Genomic DNA, 26,573 nt, shown 5'->3' on the forward strand with positions numbered 1-26,573 from the left:
TTTTTAGAAGAAGTGACAAAGAAAATTGATGAAGGCAGAGTGATGCATGTTGTCTATATGGGCTTCAGCGAGGTGTTCGCTGGCAAGGTTAAATCACATGGAATCCAGGGAGAGCTAGCAATTTGGATACAGAACTGGCTTGAAGATAGGAAAGAGAGGGTGGTGATGGAGAGTTTTTTTTATATAATGGAAGATTGTGAATGGTGTGCCACAGGGATCAGCGCCGGGTCCACTGCCTTTTGTCATTTATATAAATGACTTGGATGTGAACATAGGAGGTGTGTTTAGTAACTTATAAAGTAACCTATAAAATGTTCTTCTGTCACAAACTGTCAAAGTCCAAATAATGTTTACATTTCCCTCCAGGAGCTGAAAAATGTGTTGCTGGAAAAGCGCAGCATGTCAGGCAGCATCAAAGGAGCAGGAAAATCGTCATTTTGGGCATAAGCCCTTCTTCAGGAATCATGCCCGAAACGTCGATTCTCCTGCTCCTTTGATGCTGCCTGACCTGCTGCGCTTTTCCAGCAACACATTTTTCAGCTCTGATACTCCAGCATCTGCAGTCCTCACTTTCTCCTAGTTGATTTCCCTCCAGGAGTCCATTAAGCAAATGGGTTGAGATAGCAGCTTAGTATATAAAGATCTTTTGGAGGTGGGAAGAGTTATCTTGTTTACTTTCTTTTGTTTCATACGCCTGACATACCCCAAGACTCAAAGGTCACCAGAACAACCATTCTACCAAGGTGGCATTAGAAGTATAATTATAAAATCACATCAGTGTTTTGTGCCAAACCACTTCGGAACAATATACAACTAGTTTATCAGGTATGTTGAAAAAAGCAATAACACTTTAAACTTTGAGAGAAAAAAAGGGTTCAGGAAGGAAATTGCTACAGATCTGATATTATTTGTTCAGCTTTTGCAAAATGTTTATGCAGAAACCTCGTGGGTCTACCTTGAACAGACTGCGGAGCTTATGAGGACAAAAGCCATGCCACTGTTCTCAGGCAGATCATGCATGGAAGCACTGTGAGAGAAGGATGTTGAATAAATGAGAGTCCTGCACAGAAAGTAAACAATGTCACATGGCTAGACATGAAGCAACATTTGGAACCAGCAAACTGCCTTGATGCCAGATTAATTCAATCTATTAAAGGGGAAATGGGAAAAATGAAAACAGTGTGAAGACTGACAACAAAGTGGACAATTGCTGGAATTACCTTATCAGCCTTGTATTCCAGTTGGTCAGTATTCCAGTTTACAAAATGTACCATTTCACATTGACAATTTTTAAAAAAAGACTATTGAAAGATAAGCATGAACACAAACGAGCTATGCTTGTCTGTTGGGTTTGTTTTTGTGTGCCTTCCTTAATCCAAATACAATGCAAATGAAGGAAGTAATCTGAAAAGCATTCAAATCATTTGGATTGAAACTGGAATGTAGTGACTATTTATTACAAGTAAATTCTGTAAAGGCAAAAGCTTTTTCAGCTCGTTGCACTGAAGTGCTGACTTGACCCAAGATCCCATACTTAATTTGCAGGAAGCAATTTTTTTCTTGAATGAGAAAGTGCATCAAGGGTTTATCCAAATGCTATGAGATGGGGCAGATCTGGAAACATTTTCAGCGTACTGTTAAAACATCAGGGTTATCTCGGATAAACATTTTTTGAAGAGATGTTAAAGTTCTAATCTGACCTTTGACACCAAAGCCTGTCTGCAATAATTAATTCAGGACGCCTCTAAATCCCAGCATTAAGACTGAATGTAGATTTGTTTGAAGGGGCTCAGTTTTCTTTCACATTGCCCAGTTGTAACTACTGCAGCATTTCCAAAAAAATATTTCATCTGTTCTCTTTGAAGGAAAGACTATTCTAATACAAAGAAAGGGGTTCATTAGTGGTCCTTTATTCTTGTTCTTCTCTCTACTGAGTCCTTTTCATATTTTAGCTTGACATTTTTCCAAACCGGCCTGGTTTCGAGAATACATGCTTTCAGCCAAAGTTGAAGTTGTACCATGTGGTTGTGTAGCACTCCAAGTAGTTCAACACTGTTTCTCTGATTGTGAATATTTTATCCCTGTATAGTGAGCTGATGGAAGCTTGAGACCAGTGGTCAATTAGACATGTGAGCTAGGTCTTAAAACAAATGCATTTTATTCACCCATGTTGCTTCTTCACCTGGCATGACAAACAAGGCAATGACTTTCTCATCTGATCCCAAACCACTCTTCCCAACTCATCGCTGCTTTTTATTCTTCCAGGCTGCCTGGCTAAGGGCAATTAAAATCAAGAATTTCTTCAAGCTTTATCATCTTAAGTTTAACCTTTTAATTTAATATTAATTCCAGGACCTCCAGAACACTCTTCACACAATGGGACGCCAATTTCCCACTGTCTGCCAAGTCTGGAACAAATGCCAGGAAGTGTGTAGGGCAGCCTTTTAAAATTGTATTCATTTCTCTGATACCTAGCCCTTGGCCTCCTCTCTCATTCTTCTCTCACTCTGTCACATCATAGAAGTGTTAAATACAGAAGAAGTCCATTCACTGCATCATCACAATACTGGAGCAAACTAGGTCTGCAATCAGCTGCAAATAATGAATCAAATTTCGCACTGTGAAACATTATTTTCAAGTTTGCACAATATTTTGAAAAAATGGCAAAGTTTTCTTTTTCGAAATTAGTTATGCAAATAGCTGAACATGAACAATTTCACCCCTATTTGCACCCACTAGCAAGTAAACTGCCTTTTCAGTTTGCATGGGTCAGAATCAGATTCAAACTTCCCTTACCTTGACCCAACAATTTCAGTCAATCTTATATCTTAGCAGAACATACTTCCCACTTATTGCTAACTCGAGGGTCACTATCTGCTGTAGGTCATGTAATAGAGTTGAAATCCAATGAACGTAAAGGTGTTCCTCACCAGATGACCACGTGAAGAGTCCTTCATTCACTTGGAATGGTTTTAACCCCATTCTCACATCAATAACGTTCCCAGATTGCTCCTTTATTAAATCAAAGGTTTCATGAATGGAGCACATAAGTGATTCAGCTTAATATGCTGCAGCAGGTCTGGGATTTCTAATTGCTGACATTGTTTATCTAGCACAGTATGTTCACAGTATCCTTTTATGCATTAATGCATATGCCACATATAATCCATAATTCTCATATTTGTTAAGCCTAACATGAGACCTACTGTCTCATATTGTTTATTTTCCAAGCTGTAGTGATGTTTCAGTTTAAACACAAGCTACTATTTTCTACAATACCCCAATAACATGTGGCTTCAACTGCAGGTCACAATGATTATTCTGCCAAAAATATCTCTGCTCCGGACTCTTGTCTGCTGGGATGTTATAGAATACTCACCACTTGTCTGGGTGAGTGCAACTTGAACAGTATTCAGAAAGCTCCTCACCATCCGAATAAAGTAAGTGCATGTGCCACCTCAAATATTTACTTAATGAATCGTTGGTGTATGTATCATGTACAAGATGCATTGCCGCAAGTCACCAAGGCTTTTTTGAAAGAACTTTCCAAACCCTTGACCTCTATTACACCAAAGGGCCAGGGCAGCCGGAGCATGGGAACATCACTGTCAATAGGCCAACATCTTAAAAGCACAGCGGAACTACATTCGCCCACATGGATTGCAGTTGTTCAGTAAGACACGCACCACCAACTTCTCAATGGCAACTAAAGATGAGGAATATATGTTAGCACTGCCAGCAAGACCGATAAGTCCATGAATTTTTAAATCATTTTTAAAAACATTAAATTATGTGAGTTGCCAAATGTTTCTGTTTCTGCAACTAATCAAAATCTTCAAGGCTATTGGCTAGTTCCTTGACCAGGGTGCAATTACAGCAGAGCCTGAAGTGCATCCTTCATCCATGCCAGAAACTAATGAAAATCCTGACAGTAACTTTCTTTCTGGTTGGATTGAGAGAGGGGAAGCAGAGTTACTAATAACAGGCTCATTTGGAATAGAGATAATCAGTTTACTGAAAGAATCTACAATCATCTACTATATTTTGCTCTGTCACTGGACCTGGAAAAATGGTGTACTGAGAACAACCTAGCTCTCAATGCCAGCAAAACCAAGGAACTCATTATTGACTTTCGGCGGAATGTTACTCATCCCCCCTACACATTAACAGCACAGAGGTGGAACGAAAGGAGAGTATCAAGCTCCTGGGAGTGGTCATCCACAACAAATTTTCTTGGACTCTTCATGTGGACGCACTGGTTACAAAGGCCCAACAACGTCTCTTCTTCCTCAGGTAGCTGAGGAAGTTTGGCATATCGGCGAACACCCTTGCCAACTTTAATAGGTGCGCCATCAAGAGCATTCTGGAAGTATCACTACCTGGTATGGCAACTGTAGCATTCAAGATCGGAGATGGTTACAGAGAGTGGTGAATTCAGCCTGGAGGTTACAAAGGCCAATTTCCCATCTACAGAATCCATCTACCAGACCCGCTGTCAAGGAAAGGCCACCAGCATTCTCAAAGATCCATCCCACCCTGGCAATGTTTTTCTACAACCTCTACCATCGGGGAGAAGGTACAGAAGCCTGAACACACACACCAACCAGTTTTGAAACAGTTTCCATCCTACTGTTCTTAGAATATTGAATGGACTCACAAACTCTTAACATTCACCCGTACCTGTGTTTTTGGTTTTGCCACTATTTACCTATTATTTACTTATCAATGCTACTTAACTCTGTGATCTGCCTGTATTGCTCGCAAGACAAAGCTTTTCACTGTGCCTCGGTACACGTGACAATCATTTCAATTCAATTCAATTCAATTCAATACTCACCCATTACACCCCTCTGGGCCATTGAAAGACGACAGGATAGTTGACTGCATATGACCACAACATGCCTCCAGAAGTCCACTGAAACAACACAGTCTCTAACCTATCTGCTTATTTACTACAGGTACAGGTCTCAGTGATGCTGAGAGACTGGGGAGAAAACAAAGAGATGTATGTCTTCACAAAAGTATTGTACAACATCCGAACAGAAGAGGAACACAATGGAGAAAAAGGCCATTATTTCGTGCAACTCCCTCTTTACAAAAATTGAGGTAAAACGTGATCGTTGTTGTGTCAAGTTTTCAGATATAGGAATGGAAAGTTAACAGCGGGGTGGTCTTGATCACCTAGGGCCACTGCGGAGTTAGTTGGGTCCTTCAGTTGTCTCAAGCAATCATTGAGCATATTGTGTATGAAAATGAGGAACCTACTACCGGTTTAACTATCGTCCTGTTTAAATGATCTCTATGAAGCGAAGCAGTGGCTGTGACTGTTTCGTTCAGAGCCATTAGCAGATGCTATGGCCTAAGCAGAGGCTGCCACCAACAGGTGGTTTGTTTAAAAAACAAATTACTTTCAGAACTACCAATACTATTCATGTAGGGAGGATGAATGTTCTCTGGATTCCATCATATGCAGATCAGAACACTAACCCCTCCACCACTGACAGTACAGAAATGCCCAGACTGCATCTAATCTCCCCAAATAACTAACTTCTTCGCTATTCTTGTCAAGTTGACCAACTTTCGGTTTGTTCAACTGGGCTAGCTCCCTGCAAAGGCAGAAACCCTGGTCTTTCACTGAATTAATATTAATGAGGCCCATTCATGGGACAGCCTGAGTCTTGAGCTCTTAGTTCAGGTGTGTGCTGTAACTGCGTCACTGCCTTCATACCTGAGTTGGAACACCATTAAATTTCTATCCCCACATATACAAACGGCACCCTGACATCTCCACCCAAAACATCTAACCTGCTGTGGTGTGAGTTAACAGCTGATAAACCTTCCAAGATGACAATTGTCTGAGATTCCTTTCTGAACCTTAGATAATCAGGGAAAACTCAAGTTAAGCGTGTTAATATAATATTGCAACCTTAATTATTCAAGCCTGAGCAGTTGCATTCCACAGATGACATTCCCATGTATCCAGCAGACCAGAAATAATTGTCTTCCATCGAGAGTTTCAGCATCTTGCTTATAGTTATCTTTGTAATGCAGTTTCAGCTTTAATCAGATATTCATGCCTTTTTTTTTCAAAAAGGATGAGTGGGTGTAACTTTGATTGTTTTTGATGGTAATCACAAACTCATTAGCTTTTCCATATTATGTTAGTAGTTAACCTTGCAAAAGGCAATGTGTATTTGGCTCAGCCCCGATAATACAATAACATCCATAGCAAGAGAAAGCCATTCACATTATTTCATTGTGGACTGCTTCTGACACCACCTCCTGTGAATTTTAATTTAGTGGACACTTGTTTGCTTCAAAAGCTCTCCAGAAGATAAATACTTCACTCCCACTTCTCAAAACTGATCAAACACCTGCCACAAGCAATGAATATGTGGCCAAAAAGGGAACTGTGCCAGTTACATACAGAACTATAGAACATTTCTATTAGAAAGACAGAAGGATTATTCTTCCAATTTGTGGCCTGTAATTGATAGAAATTAACCTATTCTCAGGAGAAAACCCTTGACAACTTTCTTTTCCACCCTGATATTGATTATCCAATGCCATACACTACCACCCCTTCTGTAAATGAATGCGGTCAATAATCATTGGTTCAGCATTGAGAGATAATTATTTTACAGCATAATCTAATTCTGTCCATCCTCTGTGACTATTCCTAATGACACTGCTGTTTGTTACGTAAGGGAAGTTAACTCAATGTTGTTTTCATTCAATGGGGTTGAATCATTAATTGTAATTTAACTAAAAACGGAGGGGAGGGGTTAACAATGATTGATGTAAACAACGTCTAATTAGAATCGACAAAGATATTCACTAGATGTAGTCTTCAAAGCCAAACTCAGGTGTTCAATTCCCTAAATAATATTTTGCATGGGTTTACAGTGATGTACAGACAACCATGAGTTACAGGATTATGTTATTTAGAATTATTGGTGGAAAAGTGGAGAATGGTTTTAAGGTTGTAAGTAGTTGGAGTCCAGAATGCACTACTTGAGAGTGTGTGGTATTAACTGAATCTTCTTGGTTACTATAGAAAAACCACAGACAGACAGCCTCCAATATGAAAATCCATCTGACCCAGCAAGCCCACTATGATCGTGTGAAACATTGTGAGTGGGCACTGTATCCATACTGCCATGGATCTGATTGGAATCATGGCACTGACTGCCATGGATCTGATTGGAATTATAGCATCTCAACACTTAAGTTACTCGCTCCAAAGTTCACAGTTCCTGGAGAGTTTCTCTGTAAATTCCAAACTATGTATCTTTTACAACTTTTTGAAATGTGAAAAAGAGAATGTCCATGACATGAAATGATACAAAGTAAAAGTTTGCTAAACAGAAAAGATTAGATTAGATTACTTACAGTGTGGAAACAGGCCCTTCGGCCCAACAAGTCCACACCGCCCCGCCGAAGCGCAACCCACCCATTCCTCTACATTTACCCCTTTACCTAACACTACGGGCAATTTAGCATGGCCAATTCACCTGACCTGCACATCTTTGGACTGTGGGAGGAAATCGGAGCACCCAGAGGAAACCCACGTAGACACGGGGAGAACGTGCAAACTCCACACAGTCAGTCGCCTGAGGCGGGAATTGAACCCGGGTCTCTAGCGCTGTGAGGCAGTAGTGCTAACCACTGTGCCACCGTGCCGTCCACTATGCCACCATGCTGCCCACTAAGACTGCCAATATACTCAAGGATTGAGAGGATTGAGGGACAGGGAACCTCAAATCTAAATAACCACAGGTGTGCCCACACGGTAGGTTGGACGGTGGTTGTAGTGTAATTGTAGTACTGTAGTGATGGTCATTTCCTCACATTTTAATGAGGGTCAATTCTTTAGATTTTGGGAGGCATTTAAATTACCAGCTGTGCAGAGAATTTTGCAAGCTTCAGGAACCTCAAGGGTGATGGGAGCTGTCAGATCCAGCAGCTAAGAAAGATTTCAACACTCTTTATGGGACAGGGCAGCACGGTGGCACAGTGGTTAGCACTGCTGCCTCACAGCGCCAGAGACCCGGGTTCAATTCCCGCCTCAGGCGACTCTCTGTGTGGAATTTGCACATTCTCCCCGTGTCTGCGTGGGTTTCCTCCGGGTGCTCCAGTTTCCTCCCACAATCCAAAAATGTGCAAGTTAGGCGAACTGGCCCTGCTAAATTGCCCATAGTGTTAGGTGTAGGGGAATGGGTCTGGGTGGGTGCGCTTCGGTGGGTCGGTGTGGACTTGTTGGGCCGAAGGGCCTGTTTCCACACTGTAAGTAATCTAGAATACAATATGGGTCAATCCTCATCCAACCCTGGACTCTCCTGTAACCTGAGCCTTATTTACTTGTGATTTCTGGAGACTACCTATAGCTGCAGAGAGAGGAACATGCAGAAAATATCACAGAATGTAAAATACTAACTTTGGAGATGACAGAAGAAGTAACTCAATCCCAAATACCAATAAACATAGACGCTCTGGCCACTTTCATAACTGGGTCTCTATTTGCTTTTTAATGATAACTCAAAGATTGAAGTCAACTCATTGAATAACGCTTGCGTGGCTCTCTTGAAAGCAGACCCTTCCATTGCATATACACAACAACTGGATGGTTTTAGCAAAAGCACATCTCTGATCTTTCTAATTGAGAATCATCATTGAGAAAGCAACCTTAGTCAATCACCAATTCTAGCTTCAAGCAGATGGATGGATAGGTATGAAATTTGCTGTGCAAATCATCAGCATTCTTGTCAATTTTAAGATTAAAATAATAATATGTCATGGTTGGGAAGTGGGCTCTAAGTGGAACTCAGTAAACCAAACTGGTCGACAAATTGTGAAAACATCTCTGCAAAAATCACAACTTCTAGAAATTAGTCATTTGGATATGTTGACGGAAAGTGGTTGCTCATGTTTACAGCAAGGCAACAGATAATGGAAACTAGTGTCAAACCAGTCACCAGATATAGAGTGTGACAAACATTAGTCAGGCTGCTGGCTTTGAGAGCAAACCAAATTTTGGGGAAGTCCAGAAGCAGTCAACACATTCTTTTAAATCCATTGACAGAAAAATAAGCAAATACTCGCTGATATCCCTCAGGATTCAAATAACAATTTCCAGGAACAGCAATTTGTTACTCATTTAGACAAATGTTTTATGAGGGCAGAAGAAAAAACTGAGCTGAAAGTGAGAGACTTTCAGAGTGGATGCAATTCTGATGGAATTCTAGGAGGGTGAAATCAAAGTGGGAGACCACAGTTTGTAACAGATTTTCAAACGGAGAGCAGAAGTATCATTTTGGAATGTACCTTCCGCCATGAACTCTTTTTATTAACACTGGACAGTTAATTTTTGCCAAAGGCGCCACAGTTATACAGCCAGAGAGGAGACAGAATCACATTACAATTCAGCCATACAATCATACGTTCTAAATTGAGCCTCATGTTTTGGATGTGTTTCCAGTTTCAGAGAGCTTGACCAATCAAGGTGAGAAATGAGATGCAGTTTCTCAAGATATGCTGTTGAAATGGGTGGGTTGAGCTCTTGTGCAGCATTGCTTGCTTCTCTATCTCTAAGAAAGGAGGCCTAGGTTCTAGTCACACATACTTCAGAGGTGTGTGATAACATCTCTACACGTGTTGATCAGAAAATTTAAAATGTGCATTTTACGGGCATATCAAGAAACAAAATGAGTGCTTTTAAGGGCACTTGTAGTGGCTGGTGGAGTCCCTGTCTCTAAGCCAGGACGCCTGGGTTCAAGTCCCATCTGCTCTCGAAGTGTGTAATAATATCATGAATCGGTTGCTTAGCAAATGTATAAAAATAATGCCAAGATTGCAGCTTCAATCCTCACACTGACCAGTATTCAGTCTTAAAATTAGTATTTTGGAGCACAGTCATAATATCCCTTCCTCTGAGTCAGCAGGCCTTGGTTCAAGACCCACCTGCTCCAAAGGTGTATCATAGCATCTCTAAGCAAGTTGTGAGTAGACTGATGGGGTGGTAATTGGCCTGAGTGGATTTGTCCGACTTTTTGTGGTCAGGTCACAACTGGACAATTTTCCAAATTGCTGGGTAGGTGCCAGCATTGTAACTGTACTGTAACAGCTTGGCTCGGGCAGCAGCAAGTTCTGAAGCACAAGTCTTCAGCACCATTGCCAGGATGTTGTCATGGCCACTTGCAATAAGAAAGCCACTTTTGCGAGGTTACAAGGATAGGGTAGGAAGTTGGATTTGGGTTGGATGCTCTTTGCAGGGTTGGTGTGGACTCAATGGGCCAAGTGACCTGTTTCTACACTGTAGGGACTTTATGATTCTAACTTGATTAAAAATATCTGAAGTGGGTGTATGTTTTGAGGATGGTTATGTGTGTGATAACATCCCTGAACAGAATGATTAGAAGGTATATTCTTTTATGAAAATTGATGTTTCAACAAGTGATTTGTGGTGAAGAAGCCATTTGGTCTTATGTGATAGCACTTCCAGGTATTAAAAATTAATATTAAATTATCTAAGACAAGATAGAACCAAGGTTCAATGTGTAGCATTATGCTGATTGAACCACATATTGCCATTAATGGCAGAGTAGGAGTTGTTCAAAGTAACTCACTGTCACCAATCCTCCTTTGCCTATACATTGTTTAGGTCGTATCTAATGATCACTAGTAGATGAGACACCACCATACAGTCTTTATAGAGGAGACAGTGTTCTTAGTTAACAAAGTGGTTTATTGCAAAAGTAGAACATTACAAGCCAGGTATAATCATTTGGACTCTCAGGAGTTGTACAGAATACAACTACTCTCTGCAAAGGCTAGGACAAAACTCATTGTCTTCACTGATGCGTGTGTGTAAAATCAACTGAATCAATGAAGCTAATGCAGCTACAACCTTAACCCTTCAGACACTTTACCGTTTACAAATTTCCCTCATGGTTACTTCATTATATAATCAGAGCATATTTTATAATTTTCCTTTGTATTTGGAAGGATAGTAGGTCTTTCACTTGACGGCCACTAACTTGGTTCTAATCTCCTCTGGAGGCTGTTTTCTCTCTCAGCTATCCTTTGTGGAGGACATTGTGCTTTTTTAGTCCTTATTGTTGGTCCAGTACCTTATTAATCTCCTGAATTCCCTTTGAGAGGTCCTCTTTCCTGGTAAAGCAAGTAATTACTCCATAAAGCAGATCAGGGAACTTTAATGTTGTGAACATCCATCATGGAAGTCCACTGCTAAAATAAGTACGTTTTTCCTTATAGTATCCAGGTTCTGGACCAAGCAATACCTTTCTAATTGGAAGCAGGAGACTCTTTTTTGCAGTATCCTGGATACTTAGACCAGGCAGTTTCCCTGTCTCAAACGTGCCCTGAATCTGTGGCTATTGATCTAGCTCCCATGGAGTCCCATACGGCCCATCTCCCTTAGTTTGTCGATCAGGCAAAATGTTGGCAACCACACTGTGTGGTGAAGTGGACTTTTCAGACTCTCAGTCACATTATTGAAACATGGCTAATCACTCATCTCTCTCTCTCTTTCTGTCACCAGAGTGTTCACCATTGCATTATAGATGACAGGGGATTGAACCTACCCAATCATCCCATAAGTCTGTGCCTTGCTCTATGTAGATAGCGAATGCGGCAAACATATTTCATGTGTGGCAAGCAGACAGCCATGTCTCAAAGGGGAGTAGTTCTCACTGAAGTCCAGGAAGGCAGCCATTAGTCGGGGGTTCCTGGCACAGGAAGCCAATAGCATTCTCTGATACCAGTCTAGGGGTTTGAGCATGCTCAGATGTCACTACGTTAGGGAAGTGGGTGATAGTAGGCCCTGAGACTTCAATGCTGGCATTCCAGGGAGTCACAGGGAGAAAGTCAAGAAGCTGCACAGATGTCAGTCAGAGTTCCGATCACTCTCCTTCAGGACTGCCCTTCGAAGTCGCTCAAGGAGACAGGCAGTGGTCAGTTCAGGGGGTCTGACCACTATAAATCAAACGAAGTTATCATAGAGCCAGTGCTGCAGGAGGGAAGCTGGGAAACGTAATTGCTGTGATTAGAAACAAAATGCTGAAATGTGGGGGAGGGATAGCATTACTGAAGGCAACTCAATTCATAGTGGGAGAGTCAATAAATCACGAGAGGGAAAGGGGTAATGAGTGAGAGAGTTGTCATCAACAATGAGGAGCACCCTGGCTTCCAATTGGAGACTGCACTACCAAAACTGTTGCCTTTAACTGATATTACTGGGAACGAGGGGGTAAAATGGACAGAAGAGGTTCACTAAATTGTTTCCAGAGTTGAGAGGGTTGGCTTATCAAGAGACTTTGAGTAGAATGGGACAGTAGTGTTTGAAAATTAGAAGAATGAGGAGGTATACTATAGAAGCATATAAATTATGACGGGAATAGATAAGATAGAAGGAGGTAGGTTGTTTCCACTGGCAGGTGAAACTAGAACTGGGAGTACAGCCTCAAAATAAAAGGGCAAAAAAGATGCTGGAATCCAAAGTGGACAAGCAGGAGACTGGAAGAACACAGCAATCCAGGCAGCATCAGGAAGTGGAGAAGTCGACGTTTCGGGTGTAACCCTTGCGTCGACTTGTCCACCTCCTGATGCCGCCTGGCTTGCTGTGTTCTGCCAGCCTCCTGCTTATGTACTCAAAATAAAGGGGAGCAGACTTAGGACTAAGTTGAGGAGGAACTTGTTCACCCAAAGGATTGTGAATCAGTGGAATTCCATGTCCAGTGAAGCAGTTGAGGCTGCCTCGCTGAATGTTTCTAAGGCAAAGATTGATAGATTTTTGAACAGTAAAGAAGTTAAGGGTTATGATGAGTGGGCAGGTAAATGGAGCTGAGTTCATGTAAAAGGTCAGCCATGATCTTGTCAAATGGCGGAACAAGCTCAACAGACCACATGACTTACTTCTGCTCCTGTTTCTTATGTTGACTCAGGTAGACAGGTTAAAAAAAGAAAATTAGATGGAGCCAACAAGGCCTGGGCTCAGAAACCCCACCCCGTTGCCACCTTTTTGGATATTTCAGGTGTCTCAGATGGGTTTGGGTGGGGACTTGGCAATGTGCGAAACCTATAGGGTTGATGGGCAATGCTACCAGGAAGGGAAGTGTACATTTGGGAGTTCACTTACACAAAGCGAGGGTGCTCAGGACTCTCTGTCTCAGGAGCGGCCACTGACTCCTTCCACTGTCTTGTCAATAACAATTATTTAACGGAAATGAAAATGGCTGTGACGATACCCGGAGTGGGCAGGGTAAGTGATTTCTTCTGAGAGGATGGGCCGGGGGATATTGCAAGTCTGAATGATGTACCTTACAAAGGGCAATACACTAACACAACCATAAAGCAAAGCTGAAACATAGCCATGAGAACTCACATTCCTTGCGACCCTGGAGCATGAGCCTACTGTGTGCAGTCCAACAGCTTAGCCCAAGCACTCACAAACATTTCATGCTGGATGATGACTGTAATAACTGAACCTCACTGAATACCTGTGAAGCAATGGCAATGGCTGTGCAGATGGAGCAACAGTCGCCAAAGTCACAGTTGGATGCGATTTAACCACTGCCTGCACATGGTGCAGCAACTGCTCCCTTCATAGCTTGGTTTATGGAACATTGTGTAGAGATAGGAATAGCTTCATTACCATCACCAATGCACGCGTGGCTAGACAGAGACTCTCATTCACAGAAGTGGTGAAAAGACAACAGCAATTGACAAAACAGAAAACTTACCTACAATGATGTGTCAACCATGCCAACTATGTGCCCTTATAATCATAGAATCCCTTTAGTGTGGAAGCAGGCCATTCAGCCCATCAAGTCCACACTGCCCCTCTGAAGAGCATCACACCCAGACCTACACTACCCCAGTAAATCTGCATTGCCCATGGCTAATCGTCCTAGCCAACAAATCCCTGCACTCTATAGGCAATCTAGCATGGCCAATCCACTTAACCTGCACATCGTTGGACTATGGAAGAAAACCAGAGCACCTGGAGGAAACCCACACAGACACAAGGACAATCTGCAAACTCCATAGACAGTCACCCAAGGGTGGAATCAAATGCAGGCCCATAGCGCTGTGAGGCAGTAGTGCCAACCCCTGAGCCATCATACTGTCCATTTCTTTATTTTAAAAAATGCAAATGGCTTTCTTCTTTCTTTCCCTACCAGTAAGTCTCAATGCAGATACTACATACAGTAGAGAGGGGTGGGGGCAGCCTGCTCTACAGAGGAGCTTGTTGGCCTTGAAGGTTTCATGTGGCAATGCTGGCTCTTCTTAGTTGAGATATGCCAGATATTTTGAGTGCCCTTGCCAGAGATAAGTGCATTCCCTTTGACTTGAACTCCCAATGGGCACAATGTGCAGGTGGAAAGCCTGACAGCCTCTGGAATTTTGTGAGAGGTGACCTCTGGGGGGGAGCCTTGTTTTTGGTTCTCACTGCTTCTGGGTGCCTAGTGAGTGCCAGTCCAGGGATTGTGAGGTAGCAGAAAGTAAGTAGTAACCTTCACATTGGAAAGCATAAAATACCACTGTCCTTCTTTCTGAACCGCTAGGCACTCCTTTTCACCTCAGATACAGCACTGAGCTGGGCTGCGATGTCTGTCCAAGCTGACTGTGTCTGGTTACGTCGCCTCCTATGCTGGGAACCTGGGAAAAGAGTTGCCTTTGGTTGGTCTCTGGAAAGCTAAGTTCGCTCTGTTGTTGCTTTGGTCTCTCCCTGATGGTAATCACATTTCAGCTGCTGACTGGGAAATATCGTCTTGCTGAAGCAATAGCACTCTTAAAGAGCTACTCAGGGAGGTGATGGCCTAATGGCATTATCACTAGACTATTGATTCAGAGAGGCAGGTTCAGGGGACCTGCATTCAAATCCTGCCATAGCAGAGAGCCAAATTTGAATTGAATAAATGAAAAGTCTAATGATGACTATGAAACCATTGTTGGAAAAGCCCATCTGGTTCACTTTCTTTTCGGGAGGGAAATCTGCCATCCTTACCTGATCTGGCCTACATGTGACTCCAGACCCACGGTAATGTATTTGACTCTTAACTGCCCTCTGGGTAATTAGGGATGGGCAATAAATGGTCAGCAACACCCTCATCTCATGATTGAATTTTAATAACAAAATTGGTAAAAATCACTCGTCTTCAAAATATGTTTTGTTTCTGGACTTTCTACTTGAGGCATTGGCATGGAAATTCAAATCTGTGCCACTGTCTGCTATGTGTGCCCTGACTGCCACTATTGGCACTTTATGGTATAGTCACCTCTACCAGTACATGATTCAGTTTAAGGATTGTTAGACGTAGTTCACTATCACCAAGCTCCTTTGTCTGTACTTTTGTTTGGGGTCTGTTAATAATTAGTATAGAGGGTACACTACTGTAGCGTCTTTACAGAGAGGCAGACCTCTTCATTTACAAGATGATAGCAACAGCATGATGACAATAAATACATTACAAGTAAGGCATAAGTACTAGAACAAAGAGAAAGTGAGGACTGCAGATGCTGGAGATCAGAGTTGAAAAATGTGTTGCTGGAAAAGCGCAGCAGGTCAGGCAGCATCCAAGAAGCAGGAGAATCGACGTTTTGGGCATAAGAAGGGCTTATGCCCGAAACGTCGATTCTCCTGTTCCTTGGATGTTGCCTGACCTGCTGCGCTTTTCCAACAACACATAAGTACTAGAACTCCTGACAGCCATAAAGAATACAATTGTTCCTTACAGAGAGACTCAAGTAGAACTCATTGTCTCCATCCACAGGTTATGTGTAACATCAACAGAATGGGTGGAGCCAATGCAGCTTCAACATTAACTCTTTCAGAACCATTGCTGGGTATGGAAGGTTTAAGTTATAAAGTTTAAGTTATAAAGAAAGGATGGATAGGCGGCAATGTTTTTCATTCGAAGCATAGCAGGTGGAGATGCAATCTGATGGAAGTTTATAAAATAATGAGAGGTATAGGTAAAGCTAACGGTAGCTGTCGTTTCCCTAGGATGGAGTATTTCAAGGCTAGGGGGAACAGTTTTAAAAAGAATGAAGAGAGATTTAAAAAAGACATAATAAGCAAATTTTTAGAGAGGGTGATTTGCGTGTGGAATGAACATGCTAAGGAAGTGGTGAATGGGGTTACAATTACAGCATTTAAAGGATAGATACATGAACAGGAAAGGTTTGGAGAGGTATGGGCCAAGAGCAGGCAGGTGGGACTAGTTTAGTTTGGGATTATGTTTGGCATGGGATGGCTTGACAGAAGGGTCTGTTTCCCTGCTGTATGACGCTATGACAACACAGAGAGGAACCTGATGGATACTGGACAGTGAGGGATGACAAAGGCGCGCCCTCACTGAAGAAAGGTGGGACAGAGTTTCTCCCATTTCCAATAGAAAGTAGGCCGTCTGGGTGAAAAGATTCACTAGGGGAGCCGTTCCTGCCAATTGTCCACACCATTTTCCGGACTACCCTGCAGCATTCACAGGAGCAGGGAATGAAGCAGGTCTGCTCAGGAAGAGACCTTTCAATTTTGAAGAGAGACTTGCATTACATAGAGCCTTTCATGATCACAGGATGTCTCAAAGCACTTTACAACCAAATTTACAACAATTTTTCAAGTTGTTATGAAGGAGATACAGCAGCTCATTTATACAGCAAGCTACCACAAAAAAACAATGTGGCAATGACTAGTTATGTGACATTCAATCAAATGCCCCAGGCAAAGCATGAATTTTAAGCAATGAAATGTCGATGTGTAAAATAGCTGTCATTTCCCACCCCACCACAACACCACCAACATACACTTAACTCAGCGACGTGCAGCTTGTCACCCCAGAAATTCCACTTCCAGCCACCAGAGGCAGATATCCTGGCAATCACTGCATCAGGCTTGGCACCCAACCAACTTCTGAAAATTATCCTAACCAAAGGAAATCAGCCAAGGTCAGAGTGGCAGGCACAAGGTAGGAGAAGGCCAAAGCCAGTCGAAATCTGTCGCCATTGCAGCGCAGGGGAAAATCACTCCACAAAGTCTGCTTGGCAGGAGTTGACTGCCAGAGTAAACATAGTTACAAACACACTGGAGGCAAATGAGGAAAGAAAGATTAATTGTCTCAAAGAGCCTGCCAAGGTAAAGCACGTTAGTGTTTCACTGCAGCAAGTAGAAGGGCAAATTATGCACGCCACAGTGAATTTCCTCTCACTTTGTTACATCCCAACTGAGATTGCATGCTAAACGCTCAGTAAATAGCGTTTTCCAACCTTTGTGTGTGAATGTATTATAGTCAGGCTTGCCCTTTTTCTGTCAGTTCAAAAATATACTGTTGGCACATTCAACCATTTGTAGATGAGAGTTCACAAAGCAAACTGGCAACACAACTAACTATATGTGTAAAATACATGTTTGTTGACTTGTCTGAGATGTGGATCATTCTTGTAGCTTAGTTGTTCTTTCTAGATTTTCTGCACTACAAACATCACACACCCTCGCCTTGCTGAGTAGGGAGGCACCTAACATAAGTGAGCAGACCTGACTGGGAGGTGGGCCCCTTAACATTATATCGCTCAAATAATTTTTAACAGACCATGCTCAACCTCCCATGACTTGAAAATACATAAGAGGTTCAGCTAGGGTAAAGCTGGAAGCCTCTGCATGCAACCATCCAGTTTCTATTATTCTTCCTGCACTCGCTGACCTGTTGAATTGGCTGCTGCAGGGAACATTGATTTACCGAACAGCTCTTTTTCACAAGTTAAAAATACTGTCCTGTGTGACTATGAGAAACGTAAACCACTGCTCCTAGCTCTTCTTCACCTTTGACATGCTTGACCACACCATCCTCCTCCAACCCTCGTCACTGTCCTCTCACTGGGTGGGACCACACCAGCAGAGTTACTTTGACAAGGGCACGATCTTGGCCAATGAATCGTCTGCAATGAATTCTCTTCCCAAATCTGCAACATTGGCTTAGATCCTCCAGTCACTGAGTCACTGTGATTGACTGTGATTTATTTTGCCCACCTCCCAGTTTAAGTTGGAACTTTCACACCTTCTAACTCCAAACAGGAATCCATGGAAGGCTGAATGGTAAATGTAATTCTAGTAAAAGCACATCCCTTTCCTCGTCATAAACTGAAGGCATGGCCCTTCAGGTCTGTTTTCATTTCATTGAGTCAGTGAGCCTCCCCTCTCTGACCTTCTCTCATCCCCAAACTTATCACTCCATCCCAAAAGAGTTCAACCCATTCCCTCACACCCCACTCATGTTCAAGTGTCTTGTTCACCTCACTCAAAATATGCTCACATCCCCCTTCGCCAGCTTCCATCTGTAATGGCTCTTCTACCATCAGCTGAACTATGAGGAATTCTGGAATGTGGAATCCCACTTTCTGGAATGCAGGGATTGTAGAATCCCAGAACGTGAGTCATGAGCGGGTTTGTAGATGAGGGTGAATATTGTCTGAGAGGGGAGGGGTCAGTCAGGTGGGGCGGTGAACGTTGCCAGGTTGGAGATCGCATATTGCTGGAACAGGGACCGAAGATTATTGGGACAAATATTGCTGGGACAAAGGTTGAACATTGTCAGGGCGTTGGAATGCTTTGACATTCCAGGTGGTTTGTGTACGCTTGCTGTTCAACAGGCTCTACACCTCCTACAAAAAAACTTTGAAGTAAATCTGTGTGTTAAAAAATGCATGCAAAGGACCAATATCCCAAGTATGTATGGTTTTGACTATTCAATCCCACTTTTGTAAGGAATCACAGTGCAGGTGCACCAGCAGCTTAAGTAGAGTTGTTCACCTCTCCCCATATTCTAAGATTTGGGCCATTGTCCCTGGCATTTCCCAGATCTATCCTTCTATATCTCATCTGCATGCTGCCTTTCAGTGGCATCATCAGAACGTACAGCATTAGTTTTATCATGGAAATTGACAATTCCCAGTTCCAGAGTACCAGCACATTTCTCAACAGCACCACTGTCTCAATTGTCAGACTTGCTATCTAGCACAGAATGAGCAGAAATTTCTTCCCACTAAATATTGGGAAGACCCTCGTTCCTGATGAAGAGCTTATGCCCGAAACATCAATTCTCCTGCTACTCGGATGCGGTCTGACTTGTGGAGGTTTTCCAGTGTCACACTTTTCAACTCTGATCTCCAGCATTTGCAGTCCTCACTTTCTCCAAGACCTGAACCATTGTCTTTGGTTCTTGCTTAAATTGCAGTTTCCTAGCCTCGGACAATATCCTTCTCCCTGGAAAATGAGCAGCCGCTCCCTATATCAAAAATGTCCAGACCTACACTTAGACTATTTGTATTGATCCAATGCTGGCACCTCAGGCATTACTGGTTTTAATTGTTCCACCAGTGGGAATTATTGTTTCATGTGGCTAGCCTGTTAACTCTGGCATTTCCTTCCTAAAGATTTTTATCTTCCTTTTCCTTAATGGTGATGCTGCTTAAAGTTTTGGTCATTGCTCAATAGTGCCAGTTTTTGTTTTTATTGCTCGTAGGAAGCATTCTGGGACATTTTGCTGCATTAAAGTTGCTAAAGCAATACAAGTTGTTGTTGTTCTTTAAAAGTAGTCAAATTGTTCCAAACATTTGGCAGGGTGGCTGTGAATGATTCATTCTGATTTTATGTGCCATTGAGAAAACTAGCTTTGAAACTTGCTGCCAGGGTTCTGTCAACCCTGTGAGATTAACCTAAAGTTGGTAGGAACTGCATGAGGCAGATCCACCAAAGAACAACAGTATAATTGGTCACTTACATTTTGTTTTCAGAAAAATACTTGTTGAACATGGACAAGAAGGAAGAGAAAGCACAAGGGAACAATATGAGGAAAATGCATCAGCCTTTGTAGAAGAGAGAGTCCTTTATTGCTGAATAGCATCCTGCAGTGGCCATTTGGCCCACTGAGTCCACACCAACTTTCCAAAGAGCCTTTCCCACCTAGACCCATCCCATCCCTGCATTTTCTACGACCAATCCACCTAACCTGCACTTCTTTGGACTGTGGGAGGAATCCAGAGAAAACCTGCACAGACACAGGCAGAATGTGCAAGGTCCACACAGTCACTCGGCCGAGGGCAGAATTGAACCCAGGTCTGTGGCCCTGTGAGGCAGCAGTACTAAGCACTGTGCTACGGTGCTGCCCTAATGAAAGTCTCAATTTTAGGAATGAAGGGAAAGTTACATTGCTTTATATTTCCTATCATGTGTTGTCATAGTGTTGAAACATTGGGCAGAGACTGAATGACATGCACATTGGTGAGAAATTTGGCAAAATTACAGGATGTTGGCAATGAGGAACTTCTCAGTGTTGAAAGCAAAACCGCCCATTTTCCAAACAAGTGTTGAAGGCTGAGATGAAACTCTGACTCGTGTACCGTGAGACGCGCACATTAACACTCCATTCTTAATTCATCTCACCTCATTTATATGTGGTTTCGAAATCTCCCACCTGTTGGATAGGAATGAGACAATGACAATTCTTGACATGCAGACGAGAGCAGTTACCTGGAGACATCATCTTGCTATTTATTCCTCCAAATCTTTGACTTGGACACTAGTCACCAACACCCCAGGGCACACTCCATGGGCAGCAACTGCATGCACACCACAGCCACAGACATTGGCATCTGACATATACCAGCCTCACTGAGTCCTCAAGGTATAACTCCAGGAATGGTTCTGCACTTACTTACTGAACTTTGGAGTGAACTGGCAGCTTCATGGCAATGTGCACAGGGACAGGCACCCAGCTCATGGATAGATTGCATCTCATGACTCCTCACTTGCCTTAGCCCCTCATCATTATGTGCTTGTATCATTGGCTTGCCTTGTCTGTCTTTTTGGCCTTTGCTGTTTCAGCTAGGAGCTTAGCAACCTGGCTTGCCTTTTAGTGTAGGCCAAAAACAAGGCAACTTGTCATGGTTTTCAGCAGGGATCAGTAATGGGGCTGAATAGCTTGCTGTTATAGCAAGGTGCTATGTCAACCTCACATCTGCACTATGTGCCAGAAGTAGAACACACTGTATGTGCCTCAACCAAACGGCCATGCATCAAAGTCTAAGGGAGGTAGTTTTCAGTCAAGTCAAAGGGGATAGCTTTCAGTCAGGGAGTCCAGGCACAGGAAGTCAAGGGCAGCCTCCAATATCAGTCCTGAGCACAACCAGTTGGTCGCTTATTGTGGGAAGGTATCAGGATAACAGAGTCTGTACCACTACAGTTTGGGATTGGGCTACAGTCCGCACTGTGAGTCCACAATCTGGAGAGTCTCAGTCATGGGAGTTACACAGATATCAGTTAGGGATCTGGTCACACATCAGTCAGGGCTGTCTGTCCATGCTGGTCTGGCACATGATTCTGAAGTCTTCCTACCAAAAGTCAAGGAGAGGTTGATTATCGAGCGCACTGCTGTGGGAGGGAAGCTGGGAAATCCAATTATTTTTTATTCACTCATTGGAAATGGGTTGGCCAGCATTTATTGCCCATCCCTAGTTTCCCCTTGAGAAGGTGGTGGTGAGCTGCTTTCTTGAACTGTTGCAGTCCACATGCTGTAGGTTGACCAAAAATGCCCTGAGGGAGGGAATTCCAGAACTTTGACCCATTGAAGGGATGGGGAATGAGCAGCTTAGAGGGGAACTTGTGGGTAATGGTGTCCACTGCCTTTGTCTTTCTAGATGGAAATGGTCATGGATTGGAATTTGCTCTTTAAGGATTCTTGGTGAATTTCTGCAGTGCATCTTGTTGATAGTATACTCTACTGCTACTAAGCATCGATTGGCTGAGGGAGTGGATGCCTGTGGATGTGTGCTAATCATGCAGCTGCTTTGTCCTGGATGGTGTCAAACTTTTTGAGTATTGTTGGGGCTGCACTCATCCAGGCAAGTGGGAGTATTCCATCACACCCCTGACCCATGCCTTAGAGACGGTGGAAAGGTTTTGAAGAGTCAGGATGTGAATTACTCGCCACAGCTTTCCTAGCTTCTGACCTGCTCTTATGACTACTGTATTTATGTCACAAATCCAGTTGAGTTTCTAGTCAGTGGTAACCCCCAGGAAGTTGATAGCAGGGGCTTCAGTGATGTTAACACCATTGAATATTAAGGGGCGATAGTTAGATTGCTTCTTATTGGAGATAATCATTGTCTGGCATTTGTGTGGATCAAATGTTACTTGCCACTTGTCAGCCCAAGGCTAGATATCATCTGGATCATGTTATATTTGGACATAGACTGCATCAGTATCTGAGGAATTACAAGTGGTGCTGAACATTTTGCAATCATCAGCGAACATCACCACTTCTGACCAAAAGATCAAGGGAAGGTCATTGATGAAGCCGCTGAAGATAGTTGGGCCTAGGACACTACCCTGAGGAACTCCTGCAGAGATGTGCAAGAGCTGGGACTGACTGACCTCCAACAACCATGACTATCTTTTTCTGTGACTCCAACCAGTGGAGAGTTTGTTCCATTGATTCCAATTTTTCTAGAAGTCCTTGATGGCACACTCAGTCGAATGTGGCCTTGATGACAAGGCTGTCACTCTCACCTCACCTCTGGAATTCAGCTGTTTTGTCCATGTTTGAACCAAGGCAGTGATGAGGTCAGGAACTGAATGGCCCTGGCAAACTGGGCATCACTGAGCGGGTTATTGCTGAGCAGGAGCTGCTTAATAGCACTGCTGATGACACGTTCCACCACTTACTGATGATTAAGAGTGGACTGATGGGATGATAATTGGCCAGGTTGGACTTCTCCTGCTTAATCTGAATAAGACATGCCTGGCCAAATTTCAGGTAGATGCCAGTGTTGTAACTGTACTGGAACGGCTTAACTAGGGGAGCAGCACGTTCTGGAGGATAAGCACAACTATTGCTGAAATGTTGTCAGGGCCCATAACTTTTATAGTATCCAGCATATTCAACCATTTTTTGATATCACGTGGAGTGAATCAAATTAGAGTCATAGAGATGTACAGCATGGAAACAGACCCTTCGGTCCAACCCGTCCACGCCAACCAGATATCCCAATCCAATCTAGTCCCACCTGCCAGCACCCGGCCCACATCCCTCCAAACCCTTCCTATTCATATACCCATCCAAATGCCTTTTAAATGTTGCAACTGTACCAGTCTCCATCAGTTCCTCTGGCAGCTCATTCCATACACGTAGCACCCTTTATATGAAAAAGTTGCCCCTTAGGTCTCTTCTATATCTTTCCCTTCTCACCCTAAACCTGGGAACTCAGGGGATCACTGAAGGATGTCGAGATGGATCATCCACTCGGCACTTCTGGCTGAACTTTGCTGTGAATGCTTCAGTCTTATCTTTAGCACTGATGTGTTGGGTTCTTCCATCATTGAGGACAGAGATATTTGTGGAACCTTCTACTGTAGTGAGTTATTTAACTGTCCACCACCATCCACCATTGGATGTAGCAGGACTACTGAGCTTAGATCTAATTGGTTGTGGGATTATGTAGCTCTGTCTGTCACTTGCTAGTTATTCTGTTTGACATGCAGGAAGCATTGTTTGGTAGCTTCACCAGGTTGACACCTTATCTTCGGGTATGCCTGGTGCTGTTCCAGGCATGCCCTCCTGCACTCTCCATTGAACCAGGGCTGAATCCCTGGCTTGATGGTTATAGTTGAGTGGAGGATATGCCGGGCCATGAGGTTACAGATTGTGCTGATTGTGTCATCAGTAGTGCTATCAAACATCTCCTGCTCAGCAATAACCTACTCAGTGATGCCCAGCACAATTCTGCTGCTGTTAATGGCTCACACTGCTTCATGGATGCCCAGACTTGAGTTGCTAGATCTGTTTGAAGCCTGTCCCATTTAGCATGGCGATAGTGCCACACAACACAATGGAGAGCATTCTCAATATGAAGCCTGAATTTCGTCTCCACAACCAATATTATCACGGTTAGATGCATCTGCAGTCAGCAGATCGAGAAAGATTAGTTTAAGCATGTTTTTCCCTCTTGTTGCTCCCCTCACCACATGCCACAGACCCAGTTGAGTAGCTGCCTGGCTTGCTGTATTCTTCCAGTCTCCTGCTTGTCGATCTTGGATTCCAGCAAGATCAGTTTTTTTTGCCTCTGATCAGTCTGAGAGACAGCTCTCCCAATTTTGGCTCTAGCCCCAGATGTTAGCGAGGAGGACTTTGCAGGGTCGATAAGGTTGTTTCATCCATTCACTGGATTTTTCCGGTGCCTAGATCGATGCCAGATGGTGTGTCGGTCTCATTTCTTCGTTGAGACTTTGTAACAGTTGATATAACTTAGTAGCATGCTCAGCCATTTTAGAGGGCAGGTTGCGAGTCAATTATATTGCTGTGGATCTGGAGTCATATGTAGGCCAGACCAGGTGAGGATTGCAGATTTCCTTCTCTCAAGGACATGAGTGAACCAAATAGGTTTTCGTAACAATCGACAATGGTTTCATGGTCATCAGTCAATTCAAAATTCCAGATTTCTTTTTAACGGGGTTCAGAGGGGATAAAAATTGTGAAGGGGGAACAACTCAGATAATATGGGGAGATGATAGATCATGGGAGGGAACGGCTTAATAGTAGGTTTGTTGGGGGGAGGTTAATAGACATTCAGCACCACTCTGGCTTGGACAGAGGACAGTGCCTGACAATATCTGGCACGTCAACTTGATATATCTTGGCTTTGGATGCTAAAATAGAGAGATGAACATTTGGATAGACAGATTGATGGGAATGCGGGAAAGTTCAAAGCTGACGGGGTTGATGGTGGGGGAAACCAAGATGGGAATTTGTACATTTTGGGGCACACCAAAAATATAATGTTGAGCCCAAGTCTCAATTGTGGGTGAAGCATGGCCGGTGCAACAAACAACAGCTTTGTGCAGACACCCAGAGAGTACAGGTGAAATAAACTACCTGTGATTCTTAGACCATGATATCCTTGACTCTAGCCACAACGATCGCCATGCGAGACCTGTGAGCAGATCATCTGTGGGAAATCTCAGAAAGATAGCACAAGCAACTCCTCAGCCTTCTCATCTGTGAGAATGAAGTTTCATCTTATGCCCTCATACACTGTGGTCTGGGGGCCTCCCAAGGAGGTCACTGTCAGCTCCCCACCTCCATAATGAACTTTTAGGAATGCATCAATACCCAATTATATATAGCAGAACCAAATGCACACACACATACACACACACTCCCTTCCACTGTACAGACCAGGCCCTTGCAGCCTTACGTTTCACTATGAGAATCTGGTAATGCAGAATCTGAGGTGACACAGTTGCTCAGATGGTTTTGCACTGCTACCTGACAGCATTAGGGACCCAGGTACAATTCTAGGCTCCTTGGGTGACTGTCTGTGTGGAGCTTACACATTGTCTAAATGGGTTTCCTCTGATTCCTCATTCCTGAAGAAGGGCCTGTGCCCGAAACGTCGAATCTCCTGTTCCCTGGATGCTGCCTGACCTGCTGTGCTGTTCCAGCAATAAAGTTTCAACTTTCCTCTGGGTGTTCCAGTTATCTCTCACAGTCCAAAGATGTGGCGGTTAGGTGGGTTAGCAATGGTTAAAAATGCAGGGTTATGGAGAGAAGAGGTTGGGCCGAGGTGGGATGCTCTTTGGAGGGTCAGTGGCCTCCTTCCACACTGTAGGGATTCTATGCTGTGAAGCTTTGTCTTCCTGTGGAATGTGTTTCTGAAATGGAGCCATCAAGTTCCATTTTGAAATGCCATGTTCACATGCGAGTTGCTGCGTTGACATGACAAGGAGGCAATTAGCGCACACCGTGTGTTGCTCCGGATTGCTTGAGGCCAAGACTTGAGAAGCGCATTCTTTGAATGTTCTGCTGAGAAAGTGCAAAATGAAGCCAGATGGGTGGCCTTGCTGGAGTTGTGCAGCCATGATTACAGCAATTGCTGCTAACAGGGCTCCAATTCCACAGGTTTTTCAAAATTCTAACAAAAATAAGAAGGAACTTTCTCTGTTCACTTTTTACGTGGTGTCAGAGATTTGTGTTGCTGCTGCGCAGTTGACTTTTGCTCTGATGTGGGAAAATTTAAACTTTGTATTCTTTCCCATCTATCCTCCCCACCCTCCTCTCTGACCTATCGCCTTCACCTCCAACTTCATCTACCGATTGCTTTCTCAGCTACCTTCCCCGTGCCGGAAGACTGGAGGTTGGCAAACGTGGTGCCACTGTTTAAGAAGGGTGGTAAAGACAAGCCAGGGAACTATAGACCGGTGAGCCTGACCTCGGTGGTGGGCAAGTTGTTGGAGGGAATCCTGAGGGACAGGATTTACATGTATTTGGAAAGGCAAGGACTGATTAGGGATAGTCAATATGGCTTTGTGCATGGGAAATCATGTCTCACAAACTTGATTGAGTTTTTTGAAGAAGTAACAAAAAAGATTGATGAGGGCAGGGCAGTAGATGTGATCTATATGGACTTCAGTAAGGCGTTCGACAAGGTTCCCCATGGGAGACTGATTAGCAAGGTTAGATCTCATGGAATACAGGGAGAACTAGCCATTTGGATACAGAACT

General features: G+C 43.4%; 1 long non-coding RNA gene across 1 annotated transcript in view; it reads left to right on the forward strand.

Annotated features, from left to right (window-relative positions):
* Positions 1-26,573, forward strand: part of LOC122557929 — a 140,003-nt gene that overhangs the window by 42,551 nt on the left and 70,879 nt on the right. The window contains exon 2 of the long non-coding RNA XR_006313981.1: positions 4,959-5,106. This is a non-coding gene — a long non-coding RNA (uncharacterized LOC122557929). The remainder of the gene's footprint in view (positions 1-4,958; positions 5,107-26,573) is intronic.

Source organism: Chiloscyllium plagiosum, chromosome 16, assembly GCF_004010195.1.
Source record: "Chiloscyllium plagiosum isolate BGI_BamShark_2017 chromosome 16, ASM401019v2, whole genome shotgun sequence".
Lineage (NCBI taxonomy): Eukaryota > Metazoa > Chordata > Chondrichthyes > Orectolobiformes > Hemiscylliidae > Chiloscyllium > Chiloscyllium plagiosum.